General features: G+C 46.9%; 1 protein-coding gene across 2 annotated transcripts in view; it reads left to right on the plus strand.

Annotated features, from left to right (window-relative positions):
- The window catches only part of LOC119970759 (ras and Rab interactor 2-like), a 187726-nt gene that overhangs the window by 62144 nt on the left and 100800 nt on the right, over nucleotides 1-24782 (plus strand). The window contains exon 2 of one of the 2 annotated variants that reach the window (XM_038805904.1): nucleotides 7860-7921. The exons of the other annotated variant lie outside the window; for it this stretch is intronic. The gene's annotated coding sequence lies outside the window, so the exon portion shown is untranslated. The remainder of the gene's footprint in view (nucleotides 1-7859; nucleotides 7922-24782) is intronic. 2 annotated transcript variants of the gene reach the window in all.

Consider the following 24782-nt stretch of genomic DNA (forward strand, 5'->3'; position numbering starts at 1 on the left):
CCCAAAGCCTTTTAACAGGTAGCCAAACCCCACTCCCGACGAATGTCTTACCCGATTGGTTGTGCTGCCCCAACCCACTTGCCCAGCATCAAGTGGCCAACCATCTGGCTGGATGGTCATTAATTGGCCAGCCGACGCTTGCTGCACCTCACTTAAATAACAGATTTCGGGGTGGGGAGTGTCAGGAGCAAGCAGATGATGCACTTCTTGCCCTGTCTCCCTCACCCTGTGGAAACTGTTAAACCCAGCCTGCTGTTGCAGAAACCGACGAGATGAAGAATGGTTTTCATTAGGAAAATACAGACACCGATTTATTTCCTGAGCTCTATGCATAAAGTGGAGATCTTGTGGAGCAGTGGGTCGCGTCCCTGCCTCTGAGTCAGAAGCTCTGGGTTCGAGTCCCACCCCAGGACTTGGTGGCCAAGTAAGGTATGTTCATAATGCAGCCAATCAGGGTGAGTGTCAAGTGGCAAATCCTTCCACCAAGCCAATGGCTGGTGGTTGGAGCGGGAGACACTCCTCGTCAGCCAGGCTTGATGGGGAGTGACACCTCTTAAACTATAAACCCCCCGGCGACAGACTAGCGACCTGTTCCGGGGCTCTGAAAACAGACAAATTCTGCTGTAGTGCATCACTGGGTGTGGGAATGTGAAAAGAGATTAAGGAAAATGTTGTGAACAGCACGCAGTGCTACAGAAGGACCGGCCTTCTGAATTTTGGCTTTGAATCAATAAATCAATGGAGCCACCTATAAACAGTTATGTTCTTTTGGGGGCAATAAAACTGAATATTTGTATTCAGAAAAAATATATGCACTTCAAATGAGAAATGAATACCAACAGTTGCTTGGTCAGCAGCTTCTCCCACCCTGCTTTTTATGGATAAATGTATATGAGACGCAACATGGGGCTGAGATGTCAGTGTGACAATGAGATGAAGCGCTAAACTGGGAAAGCAGTATGTGGATTGCAATACAAGAGCAGTATGTCAACGTAAATTATTCCAGGTTTTGTCAGGCTTAATGCTCATACTGGATTCAATCTACGGTTAATTGTCAGATAAAATCCAAAAAATGAAATAGTGCATTTAAAAAAAATTTAAATTACTTTGCACGTAAACTTCAATTTTGTAATTTTAGAAACTCTGTCTTGTAAATAAATGAATGATACCTCGCGTCCAATGCCCCAATGCTCTAAATATACTTCAGTCTTGAAATACACAGTCATGACCTTATCCAAAATTAAGATTATGCTCTTGGCTGCCCCTCACCATTCTAGTCCCATCAGGGCACCTCCCACTCCACATTTATCTCCTCCATGTGGCTAGCAACCCAGAGAATCTACTATGGCTGATTGGGAAGTAAAATTCAAGCAATCTAGTAAATAATGGCTGGCACTAGAAAATGTACGGTGGCACAGTGGTTAGCACTGCTGCCCCACGCCGCCAGGGACCCGGGTTCAATTCCAGCCTTGGACAACTGTCTGTGTGGAGTTTCCACATCCTCCCCGTGTGTGCATGGGTTTCCTCCAGCTGCACCGGTTTCCTCCCACAGCCCAAAGATGTGCAGGTTAGGTGGATAAGCCATGATAAAAGTGCCGTTAATGTCCAAAGATGTGCAGCTTATGGGGAAAGCATGGTGGTTTGGACCTAGGTAGGGTGCTCTTTCGGAGGGTCGATGCAGACTTGTTGGGCCAAATGGCCTCCTTCTGCACTGTAGGGATTCTCTGGATCTATGGTGGTTATTTTGTCATTAGCTGGTGCACTGATGTCCCATATGAAGGAACCTGGCACCCTCCCCCACCCAATCAGGCCTACACGTGACTCCAATCCCACATTATAGGCAGGGTTTACCGGCTGTTCACTCTGGCGGGCTATTCCGGTCCCATACTGGCGCACGGGTTTCCCGGCGATCAGGGGTGCAGTCAACGGGAAATCCCATTGACAATGGCAGGACCGGTACATCGCGCTGGCAGGCCAACTCCGGCGCTGAAAACACGTGGCAGGTTGGTGCGTAAATCCCACCCTACGTTATGACTCCAGTCTCATATTAACTAGTTGACCCCAGGGATGGGTAATGGATGCTTGCATGTTGGCATGCATTTGTTGTTCATTGACATCTAGGAATAGCTGATGCTTGGTGTTTGTGTAGGCGTGAAATGATGAACTCATAGTTAACAATTCATCATAGAGCATAGAATTCACAGTGCAGAAGGAGGCCATTCGACCCAATGAGCCTGCATCATCTGTTTGGAAAGAGCACCCTACCTAAGTCCACACCTCCACCCTATCCCTGTAGCCCAGTAACTCCACCTGTCCTTTTCCGACACTCAGGACAATTTAGCACCTAACCTGCATATCTTTAGACTGAGAGGAAACTGGAGCACCCGGAGGAAACCCACGCAGGCATGGGGAGAATGTGCAGACTCCGCACAGACAGTGACCCAAGCCGGGGAATCGAACCTGGGACCCTGGAGCTGTGAAGCAACTGTGCTAACCACTGTGTCACCGTGCTGCCTTTTTAATTGTGGTTTTAAAAGAAAATCTTTGCTTCTTATTCCTGTTTCCCTGGAATTTGACCCGTAGTCCTTGTTTTAAATGTGCATTAGAGGGCAGCGCAGTGGTGCAAATGTTAGCACTGCTGCCTCACCGAGAACCCGGGTTCGAACCAGGCCCCGGGTCACTGTCCGTGTGGAGTTTGAACATTCTCCCCATGTCTGCATGGGCCTCACCCACGCATCCTAAAGATGTGCAGGGTAGGTGGATTGGCCACACTAAATTATCCCTTAATTGGGGAAAAAATAGAATTGGGTTATCTCAATTTATTTACTTTTTTAAGTGACATGGGCATTAGATAGGGTGAGCAATAAAATAGACATTATTTCAAAACAAGCTACTTGGGAGCGGAGTGGAGGCTGGTGGGAAAACATCGGTGGTCATGGAGGAACGAATTGAGTAATTATGAGCCAAAATTTGTCAAAAGAATAATAGCAGTATAATAAGGAGCAACCCCTCTTCCTCTCGCCTTGACACGGAAATTACTAAACTGTTTATCACTGAAGACGACTGGAAGGGCCAGAATTCCCCGTGGCATGGCAATCACAGTCGGATTGCCACACTGCTCCTTTTTACTTACCTTTAGTCGGGAGCTGCACATTTCGTCCCTGACCTTCAACTTGAGTCCCCAGAAACATGCAGTGCAGCTGGTTCCCGAGGCCGACAGTCTAGGCTAACAAATTGGGAAGAAAGGAAACCATTCTCCCCAGTTTTATAGCACCAGATGCCATAAAGCAGGTAAGTTTAAAGGATTGAAATTCTGGCAATTCTTCTGCTGTCCTGGCATGGGGAACTTCTGGGGAAATCCCCCCATGCATCTTCTGGGGTATGTTCAGGGTATGAATGACTCCCCAGAGATGGACTAGAAGTTAGTGGTGGTGCAGTCAGCAGCTGGTGAATTTTTGACAGCGTGGTAAGCGACAATTACTGCTGAACAGCCTCTTTAGTCCTTAAAGTTTAATCTCACGATCATGGAGACTCGGGGCAATTCTCCAAATGGAGCCCAAGCGTTCGCGCCGTCGTGAATGCCGTCGCGTTTCACAACGGCGCGAACCGGGCCCGGGTACGACCGATTCTGGCCCCCACAGCACGGCACTGGAGTGGTTCACGTGCTCCAGCCTCCTTTCCCGGCGCCAACGCCAACACGCGCATGCCCAGTTGGGCCGTGCCAAACTGCGCATGCGCGGGGTACTTCTTTAGCGCGCTGGCCCCGACTCAACATGGCGTTGGTGTTCAGGGGCCGGCCGCGCCAGAAAGTATACCCGGGGGGGAAGAGGCCGGCCCGCCAATCGGTGGGCTCCGATCGCGGACCAGACCCCATCGGAGGCCCTCCCTCGGTGAAGGAGCCTCCCTCCCCATCCCCCACAGACCGCCCCCCGACCGTTCGCGCAGAGTTCCTGCCGGCAGTGACCAGGGGTGAACGGCGCCGGCGGGACTCTGTAGGATCCTTGCATCTGCTCGGCCTATTTGGGCCGGAGAATCGACAGCCCCGCCGATTCAAGCGGCCGGCGCCACGCCAAACGCGCCGGCGTCGTGACGTGGTTGCTGCGATTCTCCGGCCCGGTGCGGGGCTCGGAGAATCGCCCCCGCGTTCTCTGAGAAGAAAATTAATGTTGGAGATTCTTTTTGCCTGCCTCTTTTACTTTCCCTCTGTATTTTCCAATTTTGATTTGAATGATGTAAATCTATCTTCCTTGCTTTATGCTTCCTAGTTTGGGCTCTGCATGCCTCCAGTGAGAGTTCTTTGATCTGATTGGTTGAAGATCCTAACTGTGATGCCATCTATCCCCTCTGGAGGGCATTACTTTGGGAAAGCCACCTGATTAGAGCAAGTCTCGCTTTAAAAGCCTGCCAAAGTTGACAGCAAGCAGCTGTCAACAAAGTTAATGGCAAGTGCTGTCACTTTACCAATGACCGCAACATCTAGGCCATCGTAAAAATCTTCTATCACAAAGTATTAAATATATATTTTAATTAAATCAATACTTGTGTTCTTTTTATGTCTGCTGGATACTGTTGCTCCCCTGGTGATGGTGTGATTTGGTAAATAACTTTTTTTTCTGGGAATTATCTATAATCCTTAATAGTAAAGGTTTACCAATCCTTCAGTACTTTTAACAGTGCTGTTGGAGTCTTAACTAGGAAAGTCAATGAGCCATGTCACAGTCAACTCCCACCAAACTGTTAGCAGATTTCTTGGGATTTTATATGTACTAATCTTTAATTTGATTTATTTTCATTAGATCATTAATTCTGCTTTGTCTCTTTAATCCATGGTACACACACACTCAATTCACAGAAATGCATGTTCACCTTCATTGGCCATGCTAATTGTGACTAGTCCACTGAAACGGTGACATTCCATTGCACAATCACTTGGATTTGTGTCCAAATCCACACATCACTTAAATGTTTTATCTCCTGCCCAGCCTTTTCCTCCCTGTTTCTCCTCTGAGGGATTTTCTTTTTTTTAATATAAATTTAGAGTACCTAATTTTTTCCAATTAAGGGGCAATTTAGCATGGCCAATCCACCTAACCTGCACATCTTTGGGTTGTGGGGCCGAAACCCACACAAACACGGGGAGAAGGTGCAAACTCCACACGGACAGTAACCCAGAGCCGGGATCGAACCTGGGACCTCGGTGCCGTGAGGCAGCAGTGCTAACCACTGCACCACTGTGCTGCCATCTCTGAGGGATTTTCTACTGAGGTATTGTTCTTTGGTGCAGGATTTCTTCTGTCCCTCAATGGTTTCTTGCATTATTGTTCAACCAGGTCTCTGTGATGCCTGATATCATAGTCTTTCCTTTATCCAGGAGATCAATATGTCTTATTTAAATTCCCTCTTTTTGTGCAATGTCTCATTCTATTTGTAGTGATATCATGGTTGTGTTGTAATTCACTGACTGACCACTAGGGGTCTCACTGGTATATAAGTGAATGTTAGTCAGCTGACCCTCAGACTGGCTGGAGGAAGTAAAAGAGGGAGCTTGCATGTGCATGATTTTGCTGTTGTTCATCTGTTCTCTCGTATATGGTTTACCCCATGTTAATGTTAATAAATCATTTGTAACTTTCACTACAAGTGTGCTTGTAGTAAATCACGGCATCCAACCAGAACATTAGATTGCTCTTTATTCATTGAGGTGTCGATGAGGACCACGTCCTCAGGCCAATTCTCCTCCCACCCCTCACATTTTCTACATATTCCTTTGTGTCTCTGGATCTCCTGTGACTACTCATCCCCTCCTGAGCAGTGTCTTTCTTACCCCCAATTACACCACTTTGCTTTCCTGTTAATTCTGATTTTCGTCCGCTGCGTTTCCATCTTTCTTCTCATTATCTGCAGCTGTATGCCTATGGCACAAGTCCAGACATACAACTTTCCTGGAGTGGTTTATTCTGCGACCTTTTTGGGACACCAAACTCGCTTCCTATGATCCAACATTTCACTCCTCCAGAAGACGGGACTTCAAAGAAAATTGGTTGCATTGTAAAGGACTGCCAATTTGCTATTGCGTGACTGTAGATGGCCAATTTTGACCCCAGAGACTTAACAGAATTGAGGAACAGAAAACTCAGCAAGAACACAACTTTGTAACTTTCAGGCCTCTATTGAGCTATCGCACAATTGTTAGATTTTCTCTCCCAAAGTGAGAGAAATTAAAAACAACCTGGCACTTCAAATGTCAAGTTGATTACCGTGACCATCCCACAGGATTTTGTAATGCTTTAGGGATCTAGCATGCCGGGGGGGGGGGGGGGGACACCAGAACGATGGAGTCTTCATCATCTTTGCGGAGATCCTAGTAAGAGGTTGACGCATCCACTTTATGCCATAGTTGCTGTATCTAAGTATTTTGTGCAAAAGATGGTGGGTTTATCAGTTGGAACACATTGTCCAGCTACCACCTGTGCAGCCAGCTGCTGTTTTTCTTTTCCTTCTGAATGTATTGCTATGTTTGAAATGCAGGCAAATTATCTGGAGTATAAATCTTGAAGCTGGATGTCTAACTTTTCTTATCAATCTGAGCTATGTTTGTTGAGAACGATAGTCAGTGGACTCTGCACTTCAGGAAAATCTGGTTTTCCTTCGGTGGAACAGTGAAAGTAGCTCCTTAAAATGAGTTTTCTGAGTATTTATTGGAATGCCCTTAAAAGTGATCTAAGCAACAAATTTGCATTTGTCCCAAAGGCACTAGCTTAAAGAAGAGGCGAAAAGACCATGGCAGGGATTCTCTATAGCGTGTCCGCTCTGCTACCTGGCTAGTCATAGAGGTTTACAGCATGAAAACAGGCCCTTTGGCCCAACTTTTCCATTCCGCCCAGTTTTTACCACTAAGCTAGTCCCAATTGCCCGCATTTGGCCCATAACCCTCTATACACAGCTTTCCCATATCACTGCCTAAATGCTTTTTAAAAGATAAAATTACACCTGCCTCTACTGCTGCCTTTTCCTAATTATTTTAAACCTCTGCCCTCTCATTCTTGATCCTTTCACGAGTGGGACCGGCTTCTCCCTAGTATGTCCAGAGCCCTCACGCGTTTGAATAGAAGTGTTTAAAATTAGGAATTAATTTTATAGGATGGTGTGGAAAAACTGCTTCCAGTTGTGGGTGAATCCAGTCCAAGGGTCATAAATGTAAGAAAGTCACAAACCGATCAACTATAGACTTTAAGAGGAGTTTGTTCATACACAACGCAGAACCTGTTGGCACATGCAGTGGTTGACTAAAGTTTGCAGTGGCACATTTACATGAAGGAGAATGCAACAGGGAGATATGGGGGAAGAGACTATCAGAATTGGAGGAGGCTTGTGTGGAGTATAGTTTACAAAACTGCACTTATTCTACATCATTCTATGTAACATCTCTCAGAATGATCAAAAAGTACATTGACTGTTGCTATGAGGGCAAATATACCAGTCGTTATGTGCACAATCAAATCATATTGAGGATCCCAGAGTCCTTTGATGTGGTGGTCCTTTTTTTTGTACCACTTTGTGCAGGGAAAACTGCAGCTGAAAATGCTCCATGTTATTCGCCAGCCATTGATTTTCCCAATGGTAGTGAAGCAACCTTTTTAACTAGCAATAGTGTCGCCTCATTGCTAATAGTAAAAGTCCCAACAACAAATACAGTGCAGTTTTGAAACTCACTGGGCATAAGTACTGAGGTCAGCCGTGGGAATTTCCATAGCATCAGTTTTGTCGGTGAGCATTCTGCTCATTGTATTCTCGGAAAATTTTAATCCGTGATTTTATTGGAAACTTTGCACTTGCCTACTTGTTTTTTTCTCTTTCAGATGTTCCTTTTGCGTCCTGGTAACATCAGTTGGTATGCTAATATGTAGCAGTAATTCTGATGGTGAGTCTTTGTGCAGCACTTCAATTCTTCTTTCTAAAGTCAAATTGAGTGTGGGCTAGCGTGGGTTAATGTGGACCATGCCGAGCTCTGGTGAGGACAAAAGATGTGATCTGCACTTGAACGGAGTGAAATTCAAAACATTATTTCAGTGAGAAAATGGCGGATCGGTCAAATTCAATCATTTTATTGAATAATGATTCAGTCAAAGACAGCTAACGGCCGGAATTCTCCAACAGTTGGGATTCTCTGTTCCCACCAGCAGCAACACCCGCCTGGCTTCAATGGGAAATTCTGTTGATAAACGGCAGGGAGATAGAATCCCACCTCCAGCGAACGTCGTGCCGTGAGAGACACATAGCAGGGGAACCAAAGAATCCTGCCCCAGATATTTTGTCAGTAAATAATATTTTGTGTTAGGTTATAAGACTAATTTGAGTCATGACAAGTGGTGGGCAGAGCATGATTTGGAGGAATAGGTGAATTTGGGCCGATGGTTCCCAAAGATTTCCCCTGCTCAGGTTTTCATTCTGTTCTGTCTGGGCTTGTAGACTAATTGGTCCAGAGTAATTCCCACGATTGGTCAACAACTCAATTATTGATATATCATTGGATTGGATTGGATTTGTTTATTGTCACGTGTACCAAGGTACAGTGTAAAGTATTGTTCTGCATACAGTTCCCCTGATCATTCCGTACATGAAAAGAAAATACATAGGGCAAACGTAAAATACACAATGTAAATACATAGACACCGGCATCAGGTGAAGCATACAGGAATGTAGTATTAATCAGATCAGTCCATAAGAGGGTCGTTTAGGAGTCTGGTAACAGCGGGTAAAAATCTGTTTTTGAATCTGTTTGTGCGTGTTCTCAGACTTTTTTGTATCTCCTGCCTGATGGAAGAAGTTGGAAGAGGGAATAAGCTGGGTGTGAGTTGTCTTTGATTATACTGCCCACTTTCCCAAGGCAGCGAGAGGCGTAGATGGAGTCAATGGGTCGGAGGCGGGTTCATGGATGGTTAAAGGCAAATTAAATGAAGCTTGGCTATGATTAAGGAAATGGCTAAAGTTTATGAACTCAATGTGGGTCAGTACCATTGGATTTTATTGCAGACTCTATTCCGATCAGAAAGTGAAAAAGTTAAACCACAGTTTAGAACAATAGATTGATCATGTTTTAAAGTAAGTTTTTTTTTCGCAAGATGGTACAAGCTAGCTAAGGTTGACTGGAAATAGAAACTGATGCACACAAATATAATACAATGGAGATTTAAAACAAAATAGTTTGTAGTACTATATTTCATTAAAACAAAATTATTAGATTCAAAAGGCCATGAATAAATAAAAGTAATAGTCTAGCTGTTGATTAATCACAGTTAACTTTTGTAATTAAAATGGTTTAACACACCGATTGTGAAATTAGAGAAATAATCGTTGTTTCAACAAAAAAAAGCTTGGATACTCAATTCTTTGTTTTCAAACTCCTGCTCTTAATGAGTAGGCACCCCTGACAGAAGAGAATTATTAAATTGTGGATGGTGATTAAAAATTGGCAGAGATATTAATAAGGACAGTGCTTCAGATCAGATGAGACTAATTTGAGACAGGACAAGTGGTGGGCAGAGCATGATTTGGAGGAATAGGTGAATTTGGGCCGATGGTTCCCAAAGATTTCCCCTGCTCAGGTTTTCCTTCTGTTCTGTCTGGGCCTGTAGACTAATTGGTCCAGAGTAATTCCCACGATTTGTCAACAACTCAATTATTGATATATCATTGGATTGGATTGGATTTGTTTATTGTCACGTGTACCAAGGTACAGTGTAAAGTATTGTTCTGCATACAGTTCCCCTGATCATTCCGTACATGAAAAGAAAATACATAGGGCAAACGTAAAATACACAATGTAAATACATAGACACCGGCATCAGGTGAAGCATACAGGAATGTAGTATTAATCAGATCAGTCCATAAGAGGGTCGTTTAGGAGTCTGGTAACAGCGGGTAAAAATCTGTTTTTGAATCTGTTTGTGCATGTTCTCAGACTTTTTTGTATCTCCTGCCTGATGGTTATAGGCAAACATATCGCAGAAGAGGTGAATCCTAAGTAGTTGAGAGGAATGAGAAATATTTGGCTAGATTTTCAGAGGTCAGGAAGACTCTTGCGGACCTTTCAAAATGGTGGACAGGACCAGATTCCAAGATTCCTGGCCCGATTCCCAGGGTTTTCCATTTTTCCCCCAAGGCCTCTTTAGGTTCATAAAATCATAGAATCACTGCAGTGCAGAAGGAGGCCATTAAGCCCATTGGGTCTGCACCGATCCTCTGAAAGTGCACCCTGCCTAGGCCCACACCCCTACCCCATCCCTATAACCCCGTAACCCCACCTAACCTGCACATATTTCGGACACTAGGGGGCAGTTTTGGCAAGGCCAATCCACTTAACTTCCACATCTTTGGACTGTGGGAGGAAACCAGAGCACCCAGCGGAAACTCACGCAGACAGGGGAAGAATGTGCAAGCTCCACACAGTCACCCAAGGCTGGAATTGAACCAGGGTCTCTGCTGCTGTGAGGCAGCAGTGCTAGTCACAGTGCTGCCCATTGCAGGCTGGTTCAGGGTGTGAGCCTGCATGCACCCTGCATTCTTGTCCTGGCCAGCTCCATTGCAGGGATAGCTCAGCTCCTTTGAAGGGATAAGTATATCCTAGTTCCCTGCAATTGTCATGCAGTCGGGCAGCACAATGTTGTGGTTCAGAGCATGTCACAGGTGTCACGAACCATAGTCTGCACGAGGGAACATTTTCAAAGGTAAGCTTAAAAATGTCCTCCTCATGCCCACCATGCTTGTACCAATCATCTGGACCCTTTAAGTATCAATGGAAAGAACTGCAAGTACTTGAAACCTCTACCTTGTGTAAATAAATATTGGACAATTGACAACATATCTTGACATCAGAGTCCATGGAGGATGCACAGTGGATATAACTTGGCACACGGGCAAGAGAGGCCATGATGGGCCAACATAACTTGGCATAGGGGACACGAAGGCCATGGGGCTGGGTGGGAGGCATAAAATGGCACGGTTGGGGCATATTGATTGTGTAGGGATGAGAACTATGGGGCTACTTGTTTCATTATGCCTGAGATGAAGTCCCACAACATTGAGGTCAGCCTTTTAAACAGCCCACTCTGGCACACGGTAGTCCTTGTGACTCTCAGTGATCTCCTTCCCAGGTCAGCTGGCCCAAATGCAGCCCATCCGCCACAATGAAAATCTCGCCTTTGTAGTTACTTTCTCCCGAGGCAGGCGGGCCAAGCCGGGAAATCTCACGCTACCCACCTCCAGGATATCCGGCTCCTTATGGTGGGTAAAAGGAAATGTTTAGATAATCTAGTTGCTGGGATGGGCAGTAGGGGATTCTGAAGCCCTAGAAATGATAACCCAGGGCTCAATTGATTGGTAATATACACCACACTGTTGGAGGCGGTTCAATATAGTACCCATGTTTTAAATGAATGATAAGCTAATCTAAATAATTACAAGTTTAACATCTGTAATAGGAAAAACTTTTGTGTCTTTATTAAGGGTGACACTACCATGCATGTGAATAGAGAAGCTATAAGGGAAGAGGAAACTGTATTTGAAGGGGGTTTCAGGGTGGTTGGATGTGGTTAGTGGTGTCATCCCACAAGAGATCAGTTCTGAGGCCGCTTGTGTGCAATCTGTAAATTAGTGATTTGGATGTAGGTACAGAGGGATCATTGTTACTTTACTATTTTCAGATGATATCGGTGCAGTTAATTCTTTCACAGACTAATAAAGATAGTGGCACGTGAATACCATTTAAGATGGGGATGGGTGGGCAAACTGACAATATCTGGAGATGTGAAGTACTGTAATGTGTTTCAGGATTATAAGAGCTGACATCAATTTTGTACTCTTAGAAAATGTAGGTTTAATGTTGCAAAGGGCTGATGGATTCTAACCTTGGGTGGCGTTTACACATTTCCCCTCATGTCTGTGTGGGTTTCCTCCAGATGCTCCGGTTTCCTCCCACATTCCAAAGTTGTGCAGGTTATGTGGATTGGTCATTCAAAATTGTCCCTTAGTGTCCAACGGTTAGGTGAGGTTTTGGGATTATAGGAAAGGGCAGAGTTGACCCAGGCAGGATCCTCTTTCAGATGGTCAGTGGAGACTCAATGGGTCGAATGGCCTCCTTCTACACTGTAGGATTTCTATGACAAGGCGATGTTAAAGAGGTGGAAATAGGCTCTGCGTATTTTTGCAATTAGGATTTTCCTCACTCTGAATACAGAAAAGAACATTCAGCACTCAAAAGATTGATTGAGAGATTCACCCTGCACATAGATCATGGGCTGGATTCTCTGTTCCTGAGGGTACGTGCCGACGCCAATGGAGGACCAGTAGTCTTTTACGCCGGGAAAATTGGCGCGAAACCCGCAACGACTCTGCTACCGGTGAGGGGCTAGCACCGGCGCCGCGTGAGACACCCGTGGAATGTGCAGAAAATGGCTGGAGAATCGGCGGGTCCGTGTTGCACATGCGCAGGGCTGACAAACTCCAGCCGCGTGTTCGCCCCCCCCCCCCCCCCCCCCCCCCCCCCCCCCCCCCACCTACCCACACAACACACCGATCGCGTCGGCTGTGCTGGACCACGTACGTACCCGTCCTCCACGACCCCACAGCCCACCTCTTGGCCACCCCACCACTCCCCTCAGCCCCGGCCAGTGGCATGGATCTCAGCTGAGCGTGGCGGTGATGGACACTGACTGCATGCCCTCTCTCTCTCTCCACATATGGCCCGCCCAATCGGGAACCCGGCCATCGGAGGCGGAGCATTGCAGGTGGGCCTGCTAATGACATTACTGTGCGCCCGTGCGTCTCGATGACGTTGATTTGGAGGGGGCGGAGCATCGCAACCCAGCATCAAACCAGCGCCTGCCGCAATTTCGCCATCCGGGGCCATTCTCCACCTGATCACTGTTCCCGATTTTGGTGTCGGGAAACGGAGAATCCCGCCCCATATGTTTAAACCCCAATCAGCATATCGTTACCTCCTTAACATATCTCACCTTTCCTCTTACTAAGTGCAGGACATCATCAAGATTTGGCCTCTTTTTGTTTCTTCAAGTAACTTATTTACCCCAATTGTCATCATAATTTGTTACTTTGTGTAAAATTATTACAACCTTCACAGTCTTTAAGCTATGTATGTACTGAACATGCATCCCACCCAACCTTAATGTGTATACAAACAGGTTAAAGCAGAAGGCACCAGGACATCTAGGTAGCAGCAATGTCTGCGTCTTCTTAGTTATTTTTTTTAGAAAAGAGTGTCGAAGGTGTAATTTATTCAACAGTAAGTGACACTTCAAAGAAACATTGAATTGTGAAGATTTCTTTGAACTTATTTTCAGCGTGCATTTTTGATTCATAGGATTTCAAAAATATTCTTTGATGACTGGGATCTTCAGGGAAAGTACAAAGGTGTAAACATTTCCAACTTCAATGCAATAATAAAGGGCAGCATTTCCTGGCCGTTCCCACCGGCAGGATCTTCTGGTCCCCTTGATGGCGACCCCTTGCCTCAGGTTCCCAGCAGCAGAGGGCGTTAACAATGGGAAAACCCATTGACAGTGGCCAGAAGATCCTGTCGCTGGCCAATGGCGGCCCGCCGCTGGGGGGGAGGGAGGGGGGAGGGCGGGGGGGGGGGGGGGGGGGGGGGGGGGGGGGGGACCTCGAATGCTTAGATTATTTGGATGATAGAATCCCTACAGTTCAGAAGGAAGCCATTCAAACCATTGGGTCTGCACCGACCCGCTGAAACGGCTCTCTAACCAGGCTCCTGTCCTTGCAACACTGTAACCCCATCTAACCCGCACATTCCTGGACACTATGGGGAAATTTAGCATGGCCAATACACCTAATCTGCACATCTTTGGACTGCGGGAGGAAACCAGAGCACCCAGCGGAAACTCACGCAGACAGGGGAAGAATGTGCAAGCTCCACACAGTCACCCAAGGCTGGAATTGAACCAGGGTCTCTGCTGCTGTGTTGCAGCAGTGCTAGTCACAGTGCTGCCCATTGCAGGCTGGTTCAGGGTGTGAGCCTGCATGCACCCTGCATTCTTGTCCTGGCCAGCTCCATTGCAGGGATAGCTCAGCTCCTTTGAAGGGATAAGTATATCCTAGTTCCCTGCAATTGTCATGCAGTCGGGCAGCACAATGTTGTGGTTCAGAGCACGTCACAGGTGTCACGATCCATAGTCTGCACGAGGGAACATTTTCAAAGGTAAGCTTAAAAATGTCCTCCTCATGCCCACCATGCTTGTGCCAATCATCTGGACCCTTTAAGTATCAATGGAAAGAACTGCAAGTACTTGAAACCTCTACCTTGTGTAAATAAATATTGGACAATTGACAACATATCTTGACATCAGAGTCCATGGAGGATGCACAGTGGATATAACTTGGCACGCGGGCAAAAGAGGCCATAATGGGCCAACATAACTTGGCATAGGGGGCACGGAACGCCATGGGACTGGGTGGGAGGCATAAAATGGCACGGTTGGGGCATATTGATTGTGTAGGGATGAGAACTATGGGGCTACTTGTTTCATTATGCCTGAGATGAGTCCCACAGCATTGAGGTCAGCCTTTTAAACAGCCCACTCTGGCACAAGGTAGTCCTTGTGACTCTCAGTGATCTCCTTCCCAGGTCAGCTGGCCCAAATGCAGCCCATCCGCCACAATGAAAATCTCGCCTTTGTAGTTACTTTCTCCCGAGGCAGGCGGGCCAAGCCAGGAAATCTCACGCTACCCACCTCCAGGATATCCGGCTCCTTATGGTGGGTAAAAGGAAATGTTTAGATAATCTAGTTGCTGGGATGGGCAGTAGGGGATTCTGAAGCCCTAGAAATGATAACCCAGGGCTCAATTGATTGGTAATATACACCACACTGTTGGAGGCGGTTCAATATAGTACCCATGTTTTAAATGAATGATAAGCTAATCTAAATAATTACAAGTTTAACATCTGTAATAGGAAAAACTTTTGTGTCTTTATTAAGGGTGACACTACCATGCATGTGAATAGAGAAGCTATAAGGGAAGAGGAAACTATATTTGAAGGGGGTTTCAGGGTGGTTGGATGTGGTTAGTGGTGTCATCCCACGAGATCAGTTCTGAGGCCACTTGTGTGCAATCTGTAAATTAGTGATTTGGATGTAAGTCTAGAGGGAGCATTGTTACTTTATTATCTTCAGATGATATCGGTGCAGTTAATTCTTTCACAGACTAATAAAGATAGTGGCACGTGAATACCATTTAAGATGGGGATGGGTGGGCAAACTGACAATATCTGGAGATGTGACGTACTGTAATGTGTTTCAGGATTATAAGAGCTGACATCAATTTTGTACTCTTAAAAGATGTAGGTTTAATGTTGCAAAGGGCTGATGGATTAGGGGTACAGATTCATACAACTTAATGGTTAGCACGTTGTGCCAAGGCAATAAAAACCTGAGTTAATTCTAGGTTTTAAAACTAGAATTACAGAAAAAAGAAGCCTATATGCAACTTTTAAGACCATGTGTAGTATTAAGTTGCTCACAATAGCGGGTATATTGAGATTTAATTGGAGGTACAACACAGATTTGGCTGCCTGGTAGGAACAAATTCAAAAGAGACTTCAGAAAGACCAGCCGCGTGAGAGAAATGGAGATTATGAGTTATGTGGTGGAAGGGACCTCAATTGTGGAGAGATGTAATAAGTGAATTGTTTCGAGAATTTAAGGAATCTAGAACAAGGGGACATAGATACAAGATTGAACATAAAAGATTTAGAGCAGAGAGAAAACAAAATTCTTTAATCAGAGTTATGAGGATGTAGAATTCAATTTCCTGGTTTGTGGTTGAGACAGAAGCTGTGCCAATAGAAAATAGGAGAGTAGGCCATTCAGCCCTTCTAGTCAAGGTTAGATTGGATAGATAAGGAAACCCGCTGAGGGAATGTGGGACCATAGCGGATAGTTGGGATTAGCCTTATTTGTTAATGTGGGTAGTAACTGCTGACTCCGGCCATTTGGCCCAACCAGCCTATCTCAATGTTGTAACAACAACTTCTATTTATATGGCACTTTTAAGGTAACAAAATGGCCCAAGGCACTTCACAGGAGCATTATAAAACAAAATATGACATGGAGCAACATAAGAAGATATTAGGCTCGTGAATTGGTATCACGAGGGGCGGCATGTGACACCTTAGTTAGCACTGCTGCCTCATGGCCCAAGGACCCGGGTTCGATCCTGGCCATGTGGAGTTTGCACATTCTCCCCATGTCTGCATAGGTCTCACCCTCACACCTCCCAAAAAAATGTGCATGGTAGGTGGATTGGCCACGTGAAATTTCCCCTTAATTGGAAAAAATTGGGTTCTCTAAATTTATATTAAAAAAACTGGTATCATGATGTAGATTTTAAGGAGTGTTACAAGGAGAAAAGGGAGATAGAGAGATGTAGAGGGGGAATTTTAGAGCTTGGGCCTAGTAAACTGAAGCATCCACCAGTGGCGGACGATTAAAATTGGGGATGCGCAAGAGGCCAAATTTAGATGAGCACTGATATCTCGGGGGAGTTGTATGGAAATGGGGGTGCCAAGGCCGTGTAGGGATTCGAAAACAAGGATGAGAATTTTAAAACCAAGATGTTGCTTGACCAGGTGCCAATTTGGGTCAGGAAGAACAGAGGTGATAGGGGAATTGGAGTTGGAGTGAGTTAAGAGACAGACAATAGTGTTTTGGATGACCTCAAGTTTACATTGGGTAGAATGTGGGAGAGCAGCAATGGAGTGTGTGGAAATAGTGAAGTCCAAAGGTATTAAAGACATGAATGAGCATTTCAGTAGTGGATGAACTAAGGCCACAGTGGTTAGCACTGCTGCCTCATAGCACCAGGCACCTGTTTTCAATTCTAACCTTGGGTGACGTTTACACATTTCCCCTCATGTCTGCGTGGGTTACCTCCAGATGCTCCGGTTTCCTCCCACATTCCAAAGTTGTGCAGGTTATGTGGATTGGTCGTTCTAAATTGTCCCCCCCCCCCCCCCCCCCCCCCCCCCCCACTCACACACACACACCGATCGTGTCGGCTGTGCTGGACCACGTACGTACCCGTCCTCCACAACCCCACAGCCCACCTCTTGGCCACCCCACCACTCCCCTCAGCCCCGGCCAGTGGCATGGATCTCGGCTGAGCGTGGCGGTGATGGACACTTACTCCATGCCCTCTCTCTCTCCACATATGGCCCGCGCCATCGGGAACCCGGCCCATCGGAGGCGGAGCATTGCAGGTGGGCCTGCTAATGACATTCCAATTGGGTTGCGATTGTGCGCCTGTGCGTCTCGATGACGTTGATTTGGAGGGGGCGGAGCATCGCAACCCAGCACCAAACAGCGCCTGCCGCCATTTCGCCATCCGGGGCCATTCTCCACCTGATCACTGTTCCCGATTTTGGTGTCGGGAAACGGAGAATCCCGCCCCATATGTTTAAACCCCAATCAGCATATCGTTACCTCCTTAACATATCTCACCTTTCCTCTTACTAAGTGCAGGACATCATCAAGATTTGGCCTCTTTTTGTTTCTTCAAGTAACTTATTTACCCCAATTGTCATCATAATTTGTTACTTTGTGTAAAATTATTACAACCTTCACAGTCTTTAAGCTATGTATGTACTGAACATGCATTCCACACAACCTTAATGTGTATACAAACAGGTTAAAGCAGAAGACACCAGGACATCTAGGTAGCAGCAATGTCTGCGTCTCCTTAGTTATTTTTTTTAGAAAAGAGTGTCGAAGGTGTAATTTATTCAACAGTAAGTGACACTTCAAAGAAACATTGAATTGTGAAGATTTCTTTGAACTTATTTTCAGCGTGCATTTTTGATTCATAGGATTTCAAAAATATTCTTTGATGACTGGGATCTTCAGGGAAAGTACAAAGGTGTAAACATTTCCAACTTCAATGCAATAATAAAGGGCAGCATTTCCTAGCCGTTCCCACCGGCAGGATCTTCTGGTCCCCTTGATGGCGACCCCTTGCCTCAGGTTCCCAGCAGCAGAGGGCGTTAACAATGGGAAAACCCATTGACAGTGGCCAGAAGATCCTGTCGCTGGCCAATGGCGGCCCGCCGCTGGGGCTGGGGGGGGGGGGGGGGGGGGGGGGAGGGGGGGGGGGGGACCTTGAATGCTTAGATTATTTGGATGATAGAATCCCTACAGTTCAGACAGAAGCCATTCAAACCATTGGGTCTGCACCGACCCACTAAAACGGCTCTCTAACCAGGCTCCTGTCCTTGCAACACTGTAACTCCATCTAACCCGCACATTCCTGGACACTATGGGGAAATTTAGCATGGCCAATACACCTAATCTGCACATCTTTGCACTGTGGGAGGAAACCAGTGCCCCCGGATGAAACCCAGGAGACATAGGGAGAACGTGCAAGCTCCACACAGACAGTGACCCAAAGCTGGAATTGAACCCAGGTCACAGGCACTGTGCGGCAGCAGTGCTAGCCACTGTGCCACCATGCAGCCCATGCTGGAATGGAATATATAGAGAGTACATTTTATTGTTATTGCCAACTTTCCTCCTCATTTTGAAAGCACAGTTCCTTTTGGCGGGTTACAATCCTGTGATTATTAAATGGTTTCCAGTACCTTGATGGAAATGACCATTCGTGTTGACCTGTGAGTGTGTGCAGACTATTGATCTGGGAGCATCTCAATTTAGACTAGCCCTGTCGTTTCCTGACACCCAAACAAGCGCAGCCAGTAGAGTTTCTGGATAGCAATAGGTCAGGAATTAGAACCCTGCCCATTATTTTGCCGCAACCACCCCCTCATCTTTCCTAGTTGGAAAGTCCTTGCCATTATCTAATTAACACAGACCAGACGTCAAACTAGGGAACTTCCTGGTTTGCATGACATTCCTCTTTCACTTTGACATTCCCTCTTCCAATTCCATGGATTATTACTAGCCATCTCAGAAAGCATTAATTTACACAGTCAATCTAGCTGCATACTGAACTCACAGGGAAACACTTTTTCATTTGGATTCCTTCTGCTTATTAGAGAGAGCGAGAGAGAGAGAGAGCGCGATTTAACAATAAACAATCAGAGTTCCATTTTGAGCGTGTTTAGTGGGGTGTTTCGCAGCACCTGCAGAGCCGAGAATTACGAATGCCTGGGAGACCCGCCCGCCAGCCCCCCTCCCCCCACCAAAATGCTGTTACGCTTGGTCCACGTTTGTGGAAACCAGTGCTAAACGGCGCCACGGCGAGATCTCCCAGGTGCAGGCGTTCGATCCAGTGTGTTGGGGAAACTCCGGCACAGACATATTCAAGTGAGATTAATAATAATAATAATAATAATAATCTTTATTGCCTCGGCAAGGTTATGGTTGATCGGCAAGGGAGGTCTGCGGGGTGCCGCTCGATCAGGCTGGTCACGTGGAACATTCGGGGACCGAATGGGCTTGGTCAAAAGGGCCCGTGTGTTCGTGCACTTGAGGCAACTGAAGGCAGACGTGGCCATGTTGCAGCAGACGCAACTGAAGGTGGGGGACCAGTTTAGGTTAAGAAAGAGATGGGTCGGGCAGGTGTTCCATTCGGGATTAGGCTTTAAAACGAGGGGGGTGGCAATCCTGGTCAATAAAAGGGTGGCGTTCGAGGTGGGGAATATAGAGGCGGACCCCGGGGGGTAGCTATATTAATGGTAGTGAGAAATTGGAGGAGATAGTCGTGGTATTGGTAAATATATACGCCCAAAACTGGGATAACGTTGAGTTTGCCAGATGGGTGCTGGGGAAGATCCCGGACCTGGACTCACATTGATTGATTATGGGGGGAGATTTCAACACGGTCCTGGATCCAAGGCTGGATCGGTCAAGTGCCAGGTCGAGGAAGGTATGAGCTATGGCAAAGGAGTTGTGGGTATTTATGGAGCGCATGGGGCGGGGTGGAGGGGGTGGGGGGGGGGGGTTGATCCGTGGATATTTGGCAGGCCAAGGAGTAAGGAGTTTTCATTCTACTCTCATGTGCATAAGGTATATTCCCGGATAGACTTCTTTGTGTTGGACAAAACGTTGCTGACTGTGGCAGATTCTGAATATTCAGCAATTGTGGTGTCAGACCATGACCCGCACTGGGTAGACCTGCAAGTTAACAAAGGAAAGGCCCAGCACCCGCAGTGAAGGTTAGATGTGAGACCTTTAGAGGAGGAAGTGGTGTGCGAGCGTGTGAGGGGGGCCACTCGGGGATATATGAAGATCAATGACACAGGTGAGCTTTCGGCTGGGGTGGTGTAGGAAGCACTGAAGGTGATTATTAGGGGGGGAATTCATCTCAATTCGGGCCCATAAGGAAAAGGTGGAGTTGGACAGGCTGGTAGGTGAGATTTTACAGGTGGCCAGGAGATATGCGGAGTCTCCGGATGATGGGCTTCTGAAGGAGTGTCAGAGGCTGCAGCTGGAATTTGGGCTCCTGTCCACAAGTAAGGCGGAGGGGGCAGTGTATGAATATTGGGAAAAAGCCAGCAGGATGCTGGCGCATCAGCTGAGGAAACAGGCGGCGGCGAGAGAGATTGGGAAAGTAAAAGATACGGGGGGGGGGGGGGGAAGTTCGTTTTGGATCCAACGGGGGTGAATGATGTGTTTTGGGAATTTTATAGTGGATTGTATAAATCCCCCAGCTGGGGAAGAGGATATGAAGTGATTTCTGGGGGGGGGCTGGAGTTTCCGAGGATAGATGAGGTTTTGGGAGCCCCAATTGGGCTGGGGGAGGTTATAGAACGATTGGTGACGATGCAATCGAGTAAGGCCCTGGGACCTGACGGATACCCGGGTTGAGTTTTCCAGAAAGTTTTCCGGGCTTTTGGGGCCGCTCCTGGTGAAGGGTTTTAATGAGTCCAAGGAGCTGGAAGTGCTCCCCCCCACCGTTATCGCAGACATCGATTTTCCTTATTTTGAAGCGGATAAGGATTCGGAGAGTTGTGGGTCATATAGGCCAAACTCCCTGTTGAACGTGGACGCAAAATTGCTAACAAAAATCCTGGCCATGCACATAGAGGATTGTGTCCCGGGAGTAATATGGGAGGACCAGACAGGATTTGTGAAGGGATGACACCTGGCATCCAAGATTAGGCGGCTCCTAAATGTGATAATGATGCCTGCGGAAGGGCGCGAGGTCGAGTAGTGGTGGCCATGGATACCGAAAAGGCCTTTGATTGGGTGGAGTAGAAGTACCTGTGGGATGTCCTGGGAAGGTTTGGGTGCGGGCAGGGATTTGTGGATTGGTTCCGATTGCTATATCAGGCACCAGTGGCGAATGTAAGGACCAACCGGGTCCGGTCAGAGTATTTTAGTCTGTGCAGGGGAACAGGCAGAGGTGCCCATTCTACCGACTACTGTTTGCCCTGGCCATAGAGCCTTTGGCAATGGCACTGAGGGCATCAAACATTTGGCGGGGGATAGTGTGGGGGGGGAGAGCATAGGGTCTCACTCTACGTGGGTGATTTGCTCCTGTATATAACAGACCTGTTGGGTGGAATTGCAGGAATTATGGGAATACTGGAGGAATTTGGCCGGTTCTCAGGTTACAAACTGAATACGGGCAAGAGTGAGGTTTTTGCGATCCAGGCAAGGGGGCAGGACAGGAGACTGAGGGAAATGCCGTTCAGAGTGCTGGGAAGGAGTTTTAGGTATCTGTGGATTCAGGTGGCAAGGGATTTGGGTCAGTTTCATAAACTAAATTTGGGCAGGGTGATTGAGCAAATGAAAGGGGATTTCCATAGGTGGGACGTGCTCCCGCTGTCATTGGCGGGGAAGGTAAAGGCTATGAAGAAAGCAGTCCTCCTGAGATTGCTGTTTGTGTTTCAGTGTCTCACAATCTACATCCCCAAGATATTTTTTAGGAAAATGAACGCTGTGATCTCGCGTTTTATATAGGTCGGGAAAGCCCCGAGGGTGAAAAAGGTCCTTCTTGAGCGGGGGCGCGGTGAGGGGGGCTTGGCCCTTGAACTTTATTAACTATTACTGGACGGCCAATATTTTGATGATTAGGAAATGGGTAGTGGGGAGGGGTCATGATGGGAGGGAGTGGAAGCGGCATCTTGCAAGGGCACGAGTCTGAAAGCTCTGTTAACAGCACCTCTGCTGTTCTCGCCGGCTCGGTACTCCACAAGCCCAGTGGTAGTGGCAGTCCTGAGAGTGTGGGGGAAATGGAGGCAGCATATCAGACTGGAGGGGGCGTCGGTGTGGTCACCGATCTGTGATAATCACAGGTTTGCTCCCGGGAGGCTGGACGGAGGCTTCAGGAGGTGGCAGCGGGTAGGGATTGAGATGTTTGGGGATCTCTTTATTGAGGAGGGTTTCCCGAACCTGGGGGAGCTCGAGGAGGAATTTGAGTTACCGGGTGGGAACGGATTCCGGTACCTGCAGGTGCGGGATTTTGTCCGGAGGCAAATTCCAAGCTTTCCTCGCCTCCCTCTAAGGGGACTACAGAATAAGGTGATGTCAAAAACAGGGGTTGGGGAGGGGAAGGTCTCGGAAATATATAAGAGACTGATGGAGTGGGAAGGAGTCCCAATTGGGGAGGTGAAGAGGAAGTTGGAGGAAGAGCTGGGAGGGGAGTTGGAAGTCGGGGTATGGGCGAAGGCCCTGAGGAGAGTCGATGCATCCTCGTTGTGCGCCAGGCTCAGCCTGATCCAGTTCAAGGTGGTCCACAGGGCTCGTATGACTGTGGCCCGGATGAGTAGGTTTTTTAAGGAAGTGGAGGACAGATGTGGGAGGTGCGGGGGGAATTCTGGCGAATCATGTACATATGTTTTGTGCTTGTTCGAAGCTGAAGGGGTTTTGGCAGGGATTCTCAAAGTCATGTCAGAAGTCCTGGAAGGGAGGGTGACTCCAAGTCCGGAGGTGGCATTATTTGGAGTGTCGGAAGATCCGGGAGTCCAGGGGGGAAGAGAGGCCGACGTTTTGGCCTTTGCCTCCCTGGGGCCCGGAGACGGATTTTGCTGGGATGGAGGGACTCGGAGCCTCCAAAGTCGGGGGTGTGGGTCAGTGACATGGCAGAGTTTCTTAGGCTAGAGAAAATTAAGTTATCCTCAAGGGGTTCATTACAGGGATTCACTCGGAGGTGGCAGCCATTCATCGACTCCTTTAAGGAAAACTGACCGTCAGCAGGGGTGGAGGGGTGGGGGGGTCAAAGGGATGCACGGAAGTGAAGAATAAGGGCAGGGAATCTAATATATGGGTAGCTTGGATGTTAGGGTGGGGGAAGTTGGGTATGTTATTGTGGGTTTTTTGCGTTTGTTGGACTGCTCTGTTGTTTAAAATGTCAAAATAATAAATGCCTCAATAAAATATTTTCTAAAAAAAAAAACAATCTTTATTGTCACAAGTAGGCTTACATTGCAATAAAGGTACTGTGAAAAGTCCCTAGTCACCACTTTCCGGCGCCTGTTCGGGTACAAGGAGGGAGAATTCAGAATGTCCAAATTACCTAACAGCATGTCTTTTGGGTCTAGTGGGAGGAAGGCACGCAGACATGGGGAGAACGTGCAGACTCTGCAGACAGTGACCTAGTCGGGAATCGAACCTGGGACCCTGGTGCTGTGAAGCCACAGTGTTAACCACTGTGCTACTCCGTTGCGATAACTGCTCACTTCAATATGTAAATCTGTCTCCTGCCCGGAGAGGGTGAGCTCCAGATCACGACGTCTCAAGATTTTTTTGGGATCTCATGGGGTGTCCTGAGCTTTGTAAATCTTGACAGAGTCCTCTCCTCTCGCAAGATTTACCGTCCTCATCCTGTCATCGAGTCAGGCATGACGAGGCCATATGATCGTGGCCTGAGCTTTCATTCGATCTACTTTGACTTTTGTCAAAATATTTACATTTGTAGAGTGCTTTTCATAACCACCTGACTCATTAAAGTGCTTTACAGCCAAGGAAGTACTTTTTGAAGTGTTGTAATGTAGGAAACGCAGCAGTCAATATGTATTCAGCAAACCCCTACAATCAGCAATGTGATAATGACCAGGTAATCTGTTTTTAATGTGTGAGATTGAGCGGTAAATATTGGCCGGGACACTGGGGACAATGCCCCTGCCACCTTTGTGACAGTGCACTGGGATCTTTTAAATCCATTATAAAAGCAAAATACTGCAGATGCTGGGAAACAGAAATAAAAAGAGAAAATGCTGGAAAAGCTCAGCAGGTCAGGCAGCGTCTGTGGAGAGAGAAACAGGGTGAACATTTCAAGTCCGTTGATCCTTCTACAGCTTGTTTAAATCCACCTGAGTAGGAAGTTGAATCTTTGGTTTAACATCTCATCCGAAAGACAGTGTGGTGATATGCATCACTATAAATATACAAGGGGTTAATGTAAATACACTATGACTAAATAAACATGAGAGGGAGCACCAGAGACGTCATGACATGCAGACATACAGCTAATGAACACATAGAATAGAACACGACCAATGGGCAGTCAAGGCACCCAGAGGTGACACTACCACAAGGGGGCATTACACAACCTATATATAAGGACAAGGCACACATGTTCTGGCTCTTTCCACAGGCGACACTTAGAGAGTAGGACAGGGGCAGATCAGAAGCATTACACCCACCACGTGGCTTAGAGCAGACTGGTTAGTTAGACTGAGTTACTATTGCAAGATTAGCAGGAGAGTCGAACTCCTAGAGAATTGTGCTAATGGTTCAATAAATCACATTGACCTTACTTCAAAGTCTGGAGTTTTGGTCAAAGCTGCATCG

The sequence above is a fragment of the Scyliorhinus canicula genome, chromosome 1 (genome assembly GCF_902713615.1).
Source record: "Scyliorhinus canicula chromosome 1, sScyCan1.1, whole genome shotgun sequence".
In the NCBI taxonomy this organism is placed as follows: Eukaryota; Metazoa; Chordata; class Chondrichthyes; order Carcharhiniformes; family Scyliorhinidae; genus Scyliorhinus; species Scyliorhinus canicula.